This window comes from Pistacia vera, unplaced genomic scaffold, assembly GCF_008641045.1.
Source record: "Pistacia vera cultivar Batoury unplaced genomic scaffold, PisVer_v2 Contig1027, whole genome shotgun sequence".
Taxonomy (NCBI): Eukaryota; Viridiplantae; Streptophyta; class Magnoliopsida; order Sapindales; family Anacardiaceae; genus Pistacia; species Pistacia vera.
Window position 1 is genome coordinate 614,113 of NW_022195058.1, and position 13,018 is coordinate 627,130.

Consider the following 13,018-nt stretch of genomic DNA (forward strand, 5'->3'; position numbering starts at 1 on the left):
TGAAGGAAGATCCAAATCTGCACATTGCAAACTTTTTAGAGATTTGCGATACCTTCAAGTCAAATGGAGTGTCAGATGATGCCATCAGATTGAGATTGTTCCCTTTTTCATTAAGGGATAAAGCAAAGGGATGGTTAATGGCACTACCACCAAGAACGATCACAACCTGGAATGAATTAGCACAGAAGTTCCAAACCAAATTCTTTCCTCCAGCAAAATCTGTAAAGATGAGAAATGATATCACATCGTTTCTATAGGAAGAGTCTGAATCACTATATGAGGCTTGGGAAAGATACAAGGAACTACTGAGGAGGTGTCCACACCATGTTTTGTCAGTTCGGATACAAGTCCAAACATTCTATAATAGGTTGATGGTTAATGTGCAAATGACGGTGGATGCAGTATCGGGAGGAGCATTGCAAAACAAGACACCTGAAGAAGCTTATGAGTTGCTTGAAGTTCTGGCAAGTAACAATGATCAAAGACCAAATGAGAGGATGCAATCGAAGAAATCTATGGGTCTTCATGAAGTTGATGCATACACGACCATTTCAGCCCAACTTATAACACTTCAGAAGCAATTGGGAGGTATGCAAGTGAATTATATTCAAGCACCTTAATTAACTTGTGATTTTTGTGCAGGTAACCACATGAGCAATGAATGTCAAGTGGGGAACACTTTTGCTTCAGCTTCATCATCATCAGAACAAGTCAACTACTTGGTAGGAAATCAAAGACAACAGAACAATCTTTATTCCAACACGTATAATCCTGGTTGGAGGAATCATCCAAATTTGTCTTGGGCAATCAGAATCAATAGAATCAGCAAAATAACCAATGGAACCAAAGAACGATGTCAAACAATCAAGTGGGGGTGAATAATCAACCATGGGAGCAGAGATTGTCAAAATTGAAGGATATGTTCAGGAAATTCATGAAAGAGACCACAGGTTTCATGAGTGAGACGAGGGAAACTTTTAGAAACCAATGGGCATCCATTGGGAACTTGGAGGTACAGGTAGGGCAAATAACAGAAAAATTGAATGAGCGACCATAAGGTTCCCTACCAAGCAACACAGTGACAAATCCACGTGAACAAACGAATGCAATAACGTTACAGAGTGGAACAGTCTCAGAAGAGGTCGAACAAACAAGGAAAGAAGAAAGCCCACCAAAGGATAAGGAAGATTCTGATGAAGAAGTCGACGAAGAGATCATCATTGAAGAGAAACCAACGAGTTCCCGGCAAAAGAGGCAAAAGAAAAAGCAAAAGAAAGAAAAATTGTCAATTCCCGAGATACCACTAGAGTTGGCACATCACACCGCTCCTATGCCTTTTCCTTAGAGGCTCAAAAAGAAAAATCAGGATAAGCAATTTACAAAATTCATTGAAATATTTAAAAAATTGCACATTAACATTCTTTTTGCAGATGCCTTGCAACAAATGCTGAGCTACGCAAAATTCCTCAAGGAAATTCTGTCGAACAAAAGGAAGTTGGAAGAGGAGAAAACAGTGATGCTTATGGAGGAGTGCAGTGCCATTCTACAGAAGAAACTGCCACCGAAACTCAAAGATCCAGGGAGTTTCACTATCCCTTGTGTTATAGGAGATATTACTTTTGATCGAGTTTTATGTGATCTAGGTGCAAGCATAAACCTAATACCTTTTTCTGTTTTCAAGAGACTAGGGATTGGCGAAGTGAAGCCAACGACCATTTCTTTACAGCTTACAGATAGATCCATCAAGCATCCGAGGGGCATAGTGGAAGATATATTAGTCAAGGTGGACAAAGTCATCTTTCTAGCAGATTTCATCATGTTGGATATGGAAGAGGACAAGGAAATGCCTCTCATCTTGGGGAGACCATTTCTTGACACTGGAAGAGCCCTAATTGATGTGCAAGAAGGAAAATTGTTGTTAAGGGTTCAAGATGAAACGGTGACATTCAATGTGTTTGAGGCCATAAAATTTCCATCAGAGTCTGATTCATGTTTTAGTGTGGACTTGGTGGACAGGTTAGTAGCAGATGCTATTGAAGAGAACACCTCTCAACTACCTTTAGAAGTTTGCATTGCCTAATCAAAAACAATAGAGGTAGATGAGCCGGCGAAGAATGAGTGTGCTAGACTTTTGGAAGCACTTCAGCTGATAACCGCAAGTCAAGATCCAGAATTTGAAGAATTTGACATTGAAAAGGAGAAGAAAAATGCAAGAAAGGAAGAACCTCTAAAGCTTGAACTGAAGCCTTTACCTTCTCACCTCAAATATGTGTATCTTGGTGAATCGGGAACTTTTTCTAGTGATCATCAACGCAGGGTTGAGTAAATTAGAGGAAGAGTGGTTGATTGGGGTGTTAAGGGAGCACAAATCAGCAATTAGATGGACCATATCGGACATTAGGGGTATCTCTCCATCTTTTTGTATGCACAAGATACTCATGGAAGATGAACCACAATGGAGATTGAATCCTTCTATGAAGGAAGTGTTAGTAAACAGTCCCGTATACGCAGCGGAAACAAAAATAAATAATATAACAAGATCGTTTACATGAGCCAAGATCAAGGGTATAATTTTACAATTCATATTAAATAAAATCTGCAGAAATATAAATCTGAGTTTAAAGAAAACAAACGCACGTTGGAGGCTCCTCCAAATTTGTCGACAAATGTTTTGCTACCGATCCAAGTGTAGGATCGAACCTGCATAGTCCACACGAAGACAAACTCAAAAGAACCAAAGAGGGATTTGCTAGATCCTCTTTGGCTTCAAGATTAAGAAGAAAGCAAATCAATGGAATTGATTTTTTAGGCAAAAGTGTTTCTGCAGTGGGAGTGTTTATCAAAAGGGGCTACTGTATTTTTTTTTTTTTTAAAGAAAAATTCACTTATTTAATTAACACACTTTTTCTTTTATAGTGAATCAAGTTGCCCTAATCCCATATGGAATAGGCTTGGGCTCCAACTCAAATGCCCCACGTTGCCAAACACCCCAATTTGATATTTTATTTTATTTTCCATCATTATCTCAATTAAAATCAATTAATATATATTTAAACATATATTAACATTTAACAATAATGATAATATATTTAAATATGTGTGAACACACATTTAAACGTAATTTCACTTATTTACTTTTTCTAACAAATTAAATAAAGGCTACGACCTCAACAAATTTAATTGCACTGTGAAATTACCAAAATACCCTTTCGCCTTAAAAGTCGAAAACGCCCTTCTTTCTTCTTGGATCTTAAATTATCTTCTATATGTGTGACCCATAGGCTCCTCATCATATCAGCAGTGTATAGTATCGCGATTAACACCAATTAATCGTCTCACTAATACACAGACCAAGATTGGCCCCTAGCAAGGCATTATGTCCACCCGATAGATTCAGATTCAGCAAAGTAGCTACCTGTCAACGATATGGTTATCGTGCAATTCGATCCTTTCATCATACGTTATCTTGACGAGATGAAGGCATAGAAATAGTGTCAACCTTCGGTTACTCTCGATATTATGTATTCAGTTTCTGGACCAATGACTCGTATTATGAACTGGATAGAGCAACAACTCAATCCCACTATGGCCACAGTTTTAACGTCATTGCCATATACTGAATTGCGCTGCGAGATAACTTCTCCCGTACCCAGGAGTGATGAATCCTCTGTCAATCCACCATAGTCTTGATAGACTCCTTGATGCAGCCAATCACCACCGTATTGATAGCTCTAAAAAGAACTGTGTTAGGCTAGTGTCAAACTACACCAATCGGTGCACAAGGCGCTCCGGTGATCTCAAGTCTAAGGATCACATGCACCACCATTCGTTAGAGGATTTGTTCCATAGACACTGGGGTTACCATCCATATGGAATCCTCTGGTGGGTCAGTCTAGTGAACTTGCTATGGTGTAATCGCCTACAGCAAGCACCCATGTGTTGCACCAGGTTGTCACCAAACAACCTTGACAAGTGAGATTAGTCACTGCCTTTCGACAGGGTCGTTCAACACTATGATAGCCTTATCGTATTATCTGTACCCTTACTTCAGAATAATACTAGGGCTACAGACATTTCTAGAATGGCCACACCATATGTCCTCATAGGGTTCTCACTATCAAGATTTGAAACACTTGATACCCTCGTCATGGTTCTACCATTCTAAGGAAATATATCAATACATATTGCAATAATAATGATTTACGTGATATAGAATAAGATGCCTTTTATTATTGATTAATGAACATTATTACAAAGAGTCAATTCTACAATAATTGATTGGCTCTAGAGCACCTACTCCAACAGGAAGTGATGAGAAAGGAAGTGGTGAAACTTTTAGATGCAGGCATAATCTATCCTATTTCAGATAATCCATAAGTGAGCCCGGTGCAAGTGGTTCCAAAGAAAGGAAGTATCACGGTGATTAAGAATGACAACAATGAATTGATACCAACTAGGACAGTCACATGTTGGATGGTGTGCATTGATTACAGGAAACTAAATGAAGCGACAAGGAAGGATCATTTTCCACTTCCCTTCATCGATCAAATGTTGAAAAGATTGGCAGGCCATGCTAATTATTGTTTCTTGGATGGTTTTTCAGGTTATAATCAAATTGCCATTGCTCCTGAAGATCAAGAGAAGACAACATTCACTTGTCCTTATGACACCTTTGCATACAAAATGATGCCTTTTAGGTTGTGCAATGCACTGGCCACATTCCAGCAATGCATGATGTCAATTTTTGGTGACATGGTGGAACAGTTCATAAAAGTCTTCATGGATGACTTCTCTGTTTTTGGTTCTTCTTTTGATAACTATTTATCTAATCTCTCATTTGTTTTGCAGCGTTGTCAAGATATAAATTTGGTGCTTAATTGGGAGAAATGTCATTTCATGGTTCAGGAAGGAATTGTACTCGGTTACCGAATTTCAAAGGATGGCATCGAAGTGGATCGAGCCAAAACTGAAGTGATTGAGAAGCTGCCACCACCTGCAAACGTTAAGGCAGTCCGGAGTTTCTTGGGGCATGTAGGGTTCTATAGACAGTTTATCAAGGATTTCTCTAAAATCTCTAAACACCTTTGCAATTTACTGATTAAAGATGTCTCTTTTGATTTTGATGATGAATGCATGCATGCTTTTCAAACTCTTAAGAAATTATTAGTATCTGCACCAATTATTGAAGTTCAAGATTGGGGACAAAATTTTGAATTGATGTGTGATGCTAGTGATTTTGCATTAGGAGTAGTTTTAGGACAAAGGAAGAACAAAGTTTTGCATGTAATTCAGTATGCTAGCAAGACACTAAAAAATGCACAATTGAATTACACAACTACTAAAAAAAAGCTGTTAGCCGTTGTTTTTGCATTTGACAAATTTCGTTCTTATTTGCTAGGTGCTAAGGTGACAGACTACACGGATCATTTAGCACTCAAGCATCTATTGGCAAAGCAAGAAGCAAAACCACAGCTAATAAGATGGATCCCACTACTGCAAGAGTTTGAATTGGAAATCCGAGACAAAAAGGGGTCAGAAAATGTAGTGGCAAATCATCGTTCAAGAATTGAACGGCCAAACCCAGGAAGTGAAGAGGAAACTCAAATCAAGGAGACCTTCCTAGATGAGAAATTGATGAGAATTGAAGAAGCACCTTGGTATGCAGATATTGCAAATTATTTGTCATCAAGAGTGCTTCCAAATAGCATGACCTTCCAACAGAAGAGGAAGTTTTTCTCTGACTTGAAGTTTTATTTCTGGGAAGAACCATTTCTGTATAAACACTTTGTAGATCAGATGATACGTAGGTGTGTCCCGGAAAAAGAGATGGAGAGTATTTACGGCATTGCCATGAGAAGGAAGTGGGTGGTCATTTTAGAGGAACTAGGACAGTGGCCAAGGTTCTTCAATCTGGATTTTATTGGCCAACCCTATTCAATGATGTTTTCCAGGTAGTTCAGGAATGTGATCAATGTCAACGGAGTGGAAATATTTCAAGGAGAGATGAGATGTCATTGAATAACATTCTAGTTGTTGCATTGTTTGATGTGTGGGGAATTGACTTCATGCGTCTTTTCCCAAATTCTTTTGGTAATATGTACATCTTGGTGGCTATGGACTATGTGTCCAAATGGGTGGAAGCAGTTGCATTACCATCCAATGATGCCAGGGTGGTGGTTAACTTTGTGAGAAAGAACATTTTCTCAAGATTTGGAGTGCCACAGGCAATTATCAGTGATGGGGGATCTCATTTTTGCAATAGGCAATTTGATGCTCTTTTGGGAAAATATAGAGTGAAACATAGAGTGGCCACACCATACCATCCTCAGACGAACGAGCAAGTGGAACTGTCGAACAGAGAACTTAAAAGAATTTTAGAAAAGATAGTTAACGCGTCCAAGAAGGACTAGTCACGGAAGTTGGATGATGCATTATGGGCATACCGCACTACATTCAAGACTCCAATTGGTATGTCTCCATTCCGGTTGGTTTATGGGAACGCATGTCACTTGCCAGTGGAACTTGAGCATAAGGCATATTGGGCAGTCAAGCAACTAAACATGGATTTACAAGCTGCTGGGGAGGATAGGATGCTAAAATTGAATGAACTTGACGAGTTTCTTCATGAAGCGTATGAGAATGCCCAGATTTACAAAGAAAAGACCAAGATGTGGCATGATAAGCATATCACGAAGAAGAACTTTGAAGTGGGTTAGAAAGTTTTATTATACAATTCTAGACTTAGGCTTTTTCTTGGAAAACTTAAGTCTAGATAGTTTGGACCCTTCATAGTTATCGAAGTCCACCCATGCGGAGCTGTGGAGATTTCACATGAAGAAAATGGGACATTTAAGGTCAATGGACAGCGGTTGAAGCCATACATTGATAGGGTGATGAGTTGCAAGTCACTACTCGTCAAACTCGACATCCTGGAATGATGACTTGAGAAAGTCGAGCTTCTGACTATAAACAAACGCTTCTTGGGAGTCAACCCAAGTGTTCTCGGTTGTTTGTTGTTGTTTTAAATGTGTTTAGTTGTTTTATGATTTAGAATAAATTTAATTTTGTTTGTTTTTGGTGTTTCAGGTGAATGATCGAATTATGGCGAAAAAGCAAAAATTTCCAATTTTCGCTACGGCAAAGTTTATTCTTCACCACGACGATGTACACTTTGTGCAAAATTGGATTCGAAAAGTTCCAGACTTCGCCGTAGTGAAGTTCATTCTTCGCCGACGCGTTGTATTCCCTGGAATTTTTCGCTGCGGCGAAATTCATTCTTCGCTGCGGCGCTGTATGCATTGGAATTTTTCACTGCGGCATCTACTAGGCTTTGCAAATTGAACGAAGAACTTTGCCACGGCGAAGTCTGTTTTCTATAGATACTTAGTGACTTTTCATTTTCGCGAAAAGTTTCAAAACACACCCAAGAGCCAAACAATCCCCCTTTCAATCCAGAGGTTCTCCAGTGAATTTCCGTCCCTATACTCCACTCCTTAACCATCACAAACACTAAATTAACTCACTTTGTCAAGGATTTTTGCAAAATTTTGAAGAAAATTTTGGAAACCCTAGGTTCTCAAAAATTGGGGATCTTGCAATTTGGGCCAAAATTGGCGAGATTGGTGGTGCATTCATCATGGGATTGGTAAGATTTTGAGTTCTCCAACCTTTAATTTGATCAATTTCGTTTGTTAATGTTTTGAATTTGAGAAATTGATTGGATGTGTTGAGTTGTGAATTTTGGTGAAGTTTGTGGTTTGATTTGTATTTAATAAGTGTGGAGTTTGATTTGTGTTATGTTGAGGAAGTTGGGTGTAAAACCCCCCTCCAGTCAGGTATCCTCTGAATATCCCTCAATGAGAATCCCGAGGATACATGTCTGGAGAACGAGTTGTATTTAGAAAAAAATCTGTGTAAGGATAATAATAATAATATCCAAAACATGCATATAAAATGTCACGCAGGATCCAAACTTATAATTTACAAACTTTAAGAAATTATACAATCAAAACATATTTATAGGGTGGAAGCTTCCAAAGGTATTTCACAAATATTTATCATTTACATTATTTACATCAAGATAAAAACATCGAGATGACAATAAATCATCTCCCCTCACGTGTAGTCCCGCTGTCTCTAGCATCCCTCGCTTCTAGTCTACCTGCAAAGCAATCAACAATGAAAGGGTGAGCGCTAATCGCTCAGTAAGGAATGATCCGTTTCATTCTGAATGTACTATTTGATCTTTATTTAAACATATTTATTAACACATCACTTATCTTTTACATCTAGGGATACTTCCCCTTTTATTACTAATTCATATGCTTTTCATCATTTTATCCCATGGCTATATAAACATCAATGTGTACACATACAAATAAGTATGTAAACATAGTACACACACATCACATATCATGACATAACATCTAAAATCATCTAACATGAGTATAAATCATCTCATGATGTAAATAACATCATAACTCATGTAATGCAACTAAATGCATATGAAACATTTAACGTCTAGCCGATCGGACCTTTCTTAGCATCTTAAGCACTTCATATCATCTAGCCTCAAATTTCATCTAGAGCTCATATCATCGGGAGGCGTGCTTACGCGTTATTTAGCATCTAAAGCATATATTCATCTTTCCTCAACCGATATACGAGGATATGCTTACGCGTTTTCCATCATGTCTATATGCATCTCTATCATGTCTATTTGCATCTCTAACATCTTATGGCATGTAAATACATATTTTGGTGAGCTTAATACTTTTAATTCATCTATGGATTATCAATCCATTTACATTACCTCTTGCTCACATACATCATCTTAAAACATGTATTATATTGCATCTTCATGCCATTTCATAACATTAATCATGTATTAACATCATGACCATGTATATCTTTCAAATATCATCTAACTAATGGGTAAACATTAGTACATGGTATACTTACAATAATACATTAATAATCAATTCATAATCATAAGAATTGATTATGTTAAATCTTAAACTTTAATAACCAGTTTATGCTTCAGGCCATTTTCCATCCTTTTCTCAAACGAATTGGCTCTTGGCATAAACATAAAAGTTATAGGTCTGTGTCTTAGCTTTCTAATGCTTCAAGAATCATCTCATTTCGATTTTTATAACTCAAGTTATGGTCGAAATACTGAAGCAGGGTTAACAAAACCCCTAAGCCCACTAAATCCGAATTTTCATATTAACTATGCCACATCAATTCCTATTGACATTAACCAATAGGTTAACTTATGGATCAAATAAACCTCCCCTTAATAGTCTTTAACATCTTAAAGGAAGTGTAAAATCTCATTCCCATAATCATCCATTATTGCTATAACATTGTAAGCTAATGCAAACAACACATCAACACTTCTAATAGCAACCATTCAACACCATGTGGCCTCCAATACTACAATTTTTGCCACAATCAGTATCCACACTTCATTTTATTCAATCAAACATAACAACTCATAAAACATAAATAGCAATAACTTCATGTATAATGAATTCAAGGCAATAAGTAGAATAAATGAGTTCAACTACACTTGCCATCAACTAATTCTATGCCTTAAAGCTTTAATTTAAGGTTTCATAAAAATCTACAAACCCTAGCATAAACCCTAAAGTCATGGGAGGTTCTTCCTTACCTTTTTAAAGACTTCCTCCAACAAATCCTTTGCCTTTGACTTCTTTTACACCTTAATCCTACATATATAACATTATACCTCAACATCTACTTCAAATCTTCAAATCACATCAAAACTAAAGTTTTTAATCCTTACCTTAAACCCTTCAAATTGAAGATCCAAGGCTCCTATCTTGTTCTCCTTGAAAAATTAAGCAAAACTCCTTTAAAACTTAGAGAAAGAAAGCTTGTTTCATGGAAGATTTGAGAGAAAATGGAAGAAATGTTGAAGAAAGGCTCTCTCCTTTGGCTTGAACGAATTTCATCTCATTTATAGGAAAATATTTCATTTATTTTCCAAAATTATGCAATTGGCCCAATTATTTTAATTGTATAACTCATAAGTCCTTAATTCTTCATATAAGGGCATTTTGGTCATTTCACACTAGACATAATTATTACTTAATTAATGCCATTAAATGCAATGAAGCCTACTCATCCTTGACTTTTTCAATGCTTATCCATAGGCAAAATAACCATTTTGCCCCTAAGCCTCTCTATGGATAATTGATTCATACCGTTCCAAATGAATTGACTATTTTGCCCTTAGTTAGATTTTACGCTTTTTAACATAAAATTAACATCTAAAGGACTATTTTGAGTTAGGAACATACCTTTGATATCTTGGGTATTACATTGGGTTTTCGATTTAGAGGTGTTTTGATTGAGTTTGGAAGGGTAGTGAATTTGGGGGTGTAGGTGCAAATTTTCAAAACTTTGGTGTGCATTTAGGAGTGATTGTGGTTAGTAGCAAGAGTACCTTAGCGTTGAATTGTCGGGTTGAAAATTTAGTTTGGGAGTAGATTTGAATAATCACAGTGAAAACCAAAAATGCTGCTCAAAATGGCTTCCAGGGGTAAAGAAAAATAAGTCGATAATAGGTTTGTGAATGACAAGACTCGGCAGCGTTATGAATGCGCAATCAAATGAAAAGACAAAGGGTTTATTGCTGACAGATGATTGACCACAATCCATAGAGAAGATTAGAACCGAGGGAGAAATTAGGATATCTTTATGAGTGAACCCGAACATTTAGACATAGAACCAATGGTGAGAGAATTCTATGCCAACTTCCCTGAGTGTGATCCCAGGCATGTTTATGTGAGAGGTATTGATGTGCCAATCGATGCAAAGGTTATCAATGATTTCTACAAACTGACTCCAATTAACCGTGATGAGTACTAGGAATTTAGAAAGAGGCAGTTTAAGGAAAAGGAGATTCTTAAGGTCATAGCAAAGTCGGGTACCTCTTAGGAGATTTCAAAGAAGAGGAAAAGAGCATTAAGGGAACGAATTTGATTCCTATGGCTAGATTGTGGCAGTATTTTGTGCGTGCGAGGATGGTTCCAGAGACGCATTATAGTACAGTGGCTTTTGAACGGGCATTGTTGCTTTATTCCATTGCCACTAGAAAGAAAATAGATGTGGGGAATATTATCATGGCAAGTATACAGCATGCAACCAAACCAGGGCGAGGGAGCTTTGCCTTCCCACATCTCATCACTGAGTTGTGCACTCGAACGGGAGTCAAGAAGGTCGATGATGAACCACTTATTCATCTTGCCCACCCCTCGACACCAACCACTATCACGAGCTACTTGAGCGTCCTCCCAGAGAAGAACCCAGCTTCGGGATGAAAAGTCAAAGAACCACAAAAGCTGCCGCAACATCCAGTTCAACATCCACGACAAAAGAGCTGTTGTAGCAAATTTTGAACAAGGTGAACTGGATGGAACAACGTCAAGATTGGATGGTAGAGCAAACCCGAATGCTGTATGATATGCAACACAGCTGCTGCACCAATATGGGTGTTGATGTTTCGAACTTCCAATAGGAAGACTGGCAAGAAGGGGAAGAAGATGATTTCGAGGAAGAAGATGATGACACTGAAGGCAAGGAGGAAGACGAAGAATGAAACCTGAGCACTTGTTTTTGTAGTTTATGTTTTCATTTGTTATTGTTTTTCTTGTTTTGTTTGGAACTTATTTTTTTTTTTTTAGATTGTTAATTGCTGTTAAATTTTCTAGTTAGTTGTAAGTGCTAGATTAGATTATAATATTTTCATATTAGTCAGTGGAAACTTCTAGCACAGTGGACACCACAGAATTGCATTTGTTTTACAGATGATTATGATGAGGAAGCCAAGGAATGGGTGTGCATGCTGTTGAACAGAAATCAAACTTCGCGGATTAATCAGGGAACTATCTCGTACCTTTTTCATTCTGTTTTTTCATTCCTGGGATATGCATGATGTGACATTGGGAACAATATCATTTTTAGTTTAGGGGTAGGAAATTTTGAAATTTTGTTTGTGTTTAGTTGTTTTTATGTTTTGGATTGTTGTGCCTATGATGAATTGCATAAGTCTGTGGTGAGAATAGGATTGTTGGGATTTTATTTATGGAAAATGTTAAGCATTGCTTCAAGTTTAGGTTGGTTGATAATTTTTTCCTTTCTAGAGGTTTGTTGAGTGGTTCAACCACCATTTTCATTTTTCCAGCATGCTTAGAAACATTTTATGTGGTTAGGTGAAGTCTTGATAATATCGGTGGACTCGAAAGCCTAGTTGAGAAGTGCTTGAGGCGAAATTCTAGGAATAGACATTATTAAGGAAGTGCTTTAGGCAATTTTTCGGAACGTTTGAGCCTTTCCAACCAACCATGAAAAAATTTTCTCTAGTCACTCAATTGAGCCTTATGAAATCATCACTGTCCTATTCTTCTTGTGCAACCAAAAATTGTCCAAACACTTCACCCTAAACATGTATCACGACCTTTAAGAGAATTCTAAACCTAATGCAAACATAAAAGAACTTGGAGAGTTGTGTGAGATGTTGATGAACCAAAATAATAAGTTTGGGGGTCGCAAAAAGGTCAAGAATAAGGGGTGACCTCAATTTATTAATGTTTTTAAAAATAAAATAAAATAAATAGAAATTTGAGAGTTTCATCTCATAATCAAAAATAAGAATTGCACGTGTTGAGGTTTATAAAAGGGTTGACACCTTGAGCAATGGTTGAGAAAGGAAGTGGAAATTGATGTTATTCTTAGTGTTTGCTTAAAGGAAACCGAGTTCTCTTGCTTTGTTATTCTTTCCTTTTCCTTGGAGCCCACTAACCGAGCCTAACATTACAAGCCTGTAAAGACCTTTTGATCCTTAGTGATGTCTAACCTCATTAGTAGAGAGTACATCGATACTTAGGCTTATAGAGTCTACCACCATTTGATAAACTTTGCATTTCTACATAAAATAATCCAGGAAGTCGGAAGGTGGACTGAAGTGGGGATTACCTACTCAGGAGGC

General features: G+C 37.4%; 1 non-coding gene across 1 annotated transcript; it reads right to left on the reverse strand.

Moving 5' to 3' along the window:
• Positions 1-224: 224 nt before the first annotated feature.
• LOC116123314 lies at positions 225-331 on the reverse strand. Its single transcript, XR_004127019.1, has one exon. It is a non-coding gene; the product is annotated as a small nucleolar RNA R71 (small nucleolar RNA).
• Positions 332-13,018: the final 12,687 nt, after the last annotated feature.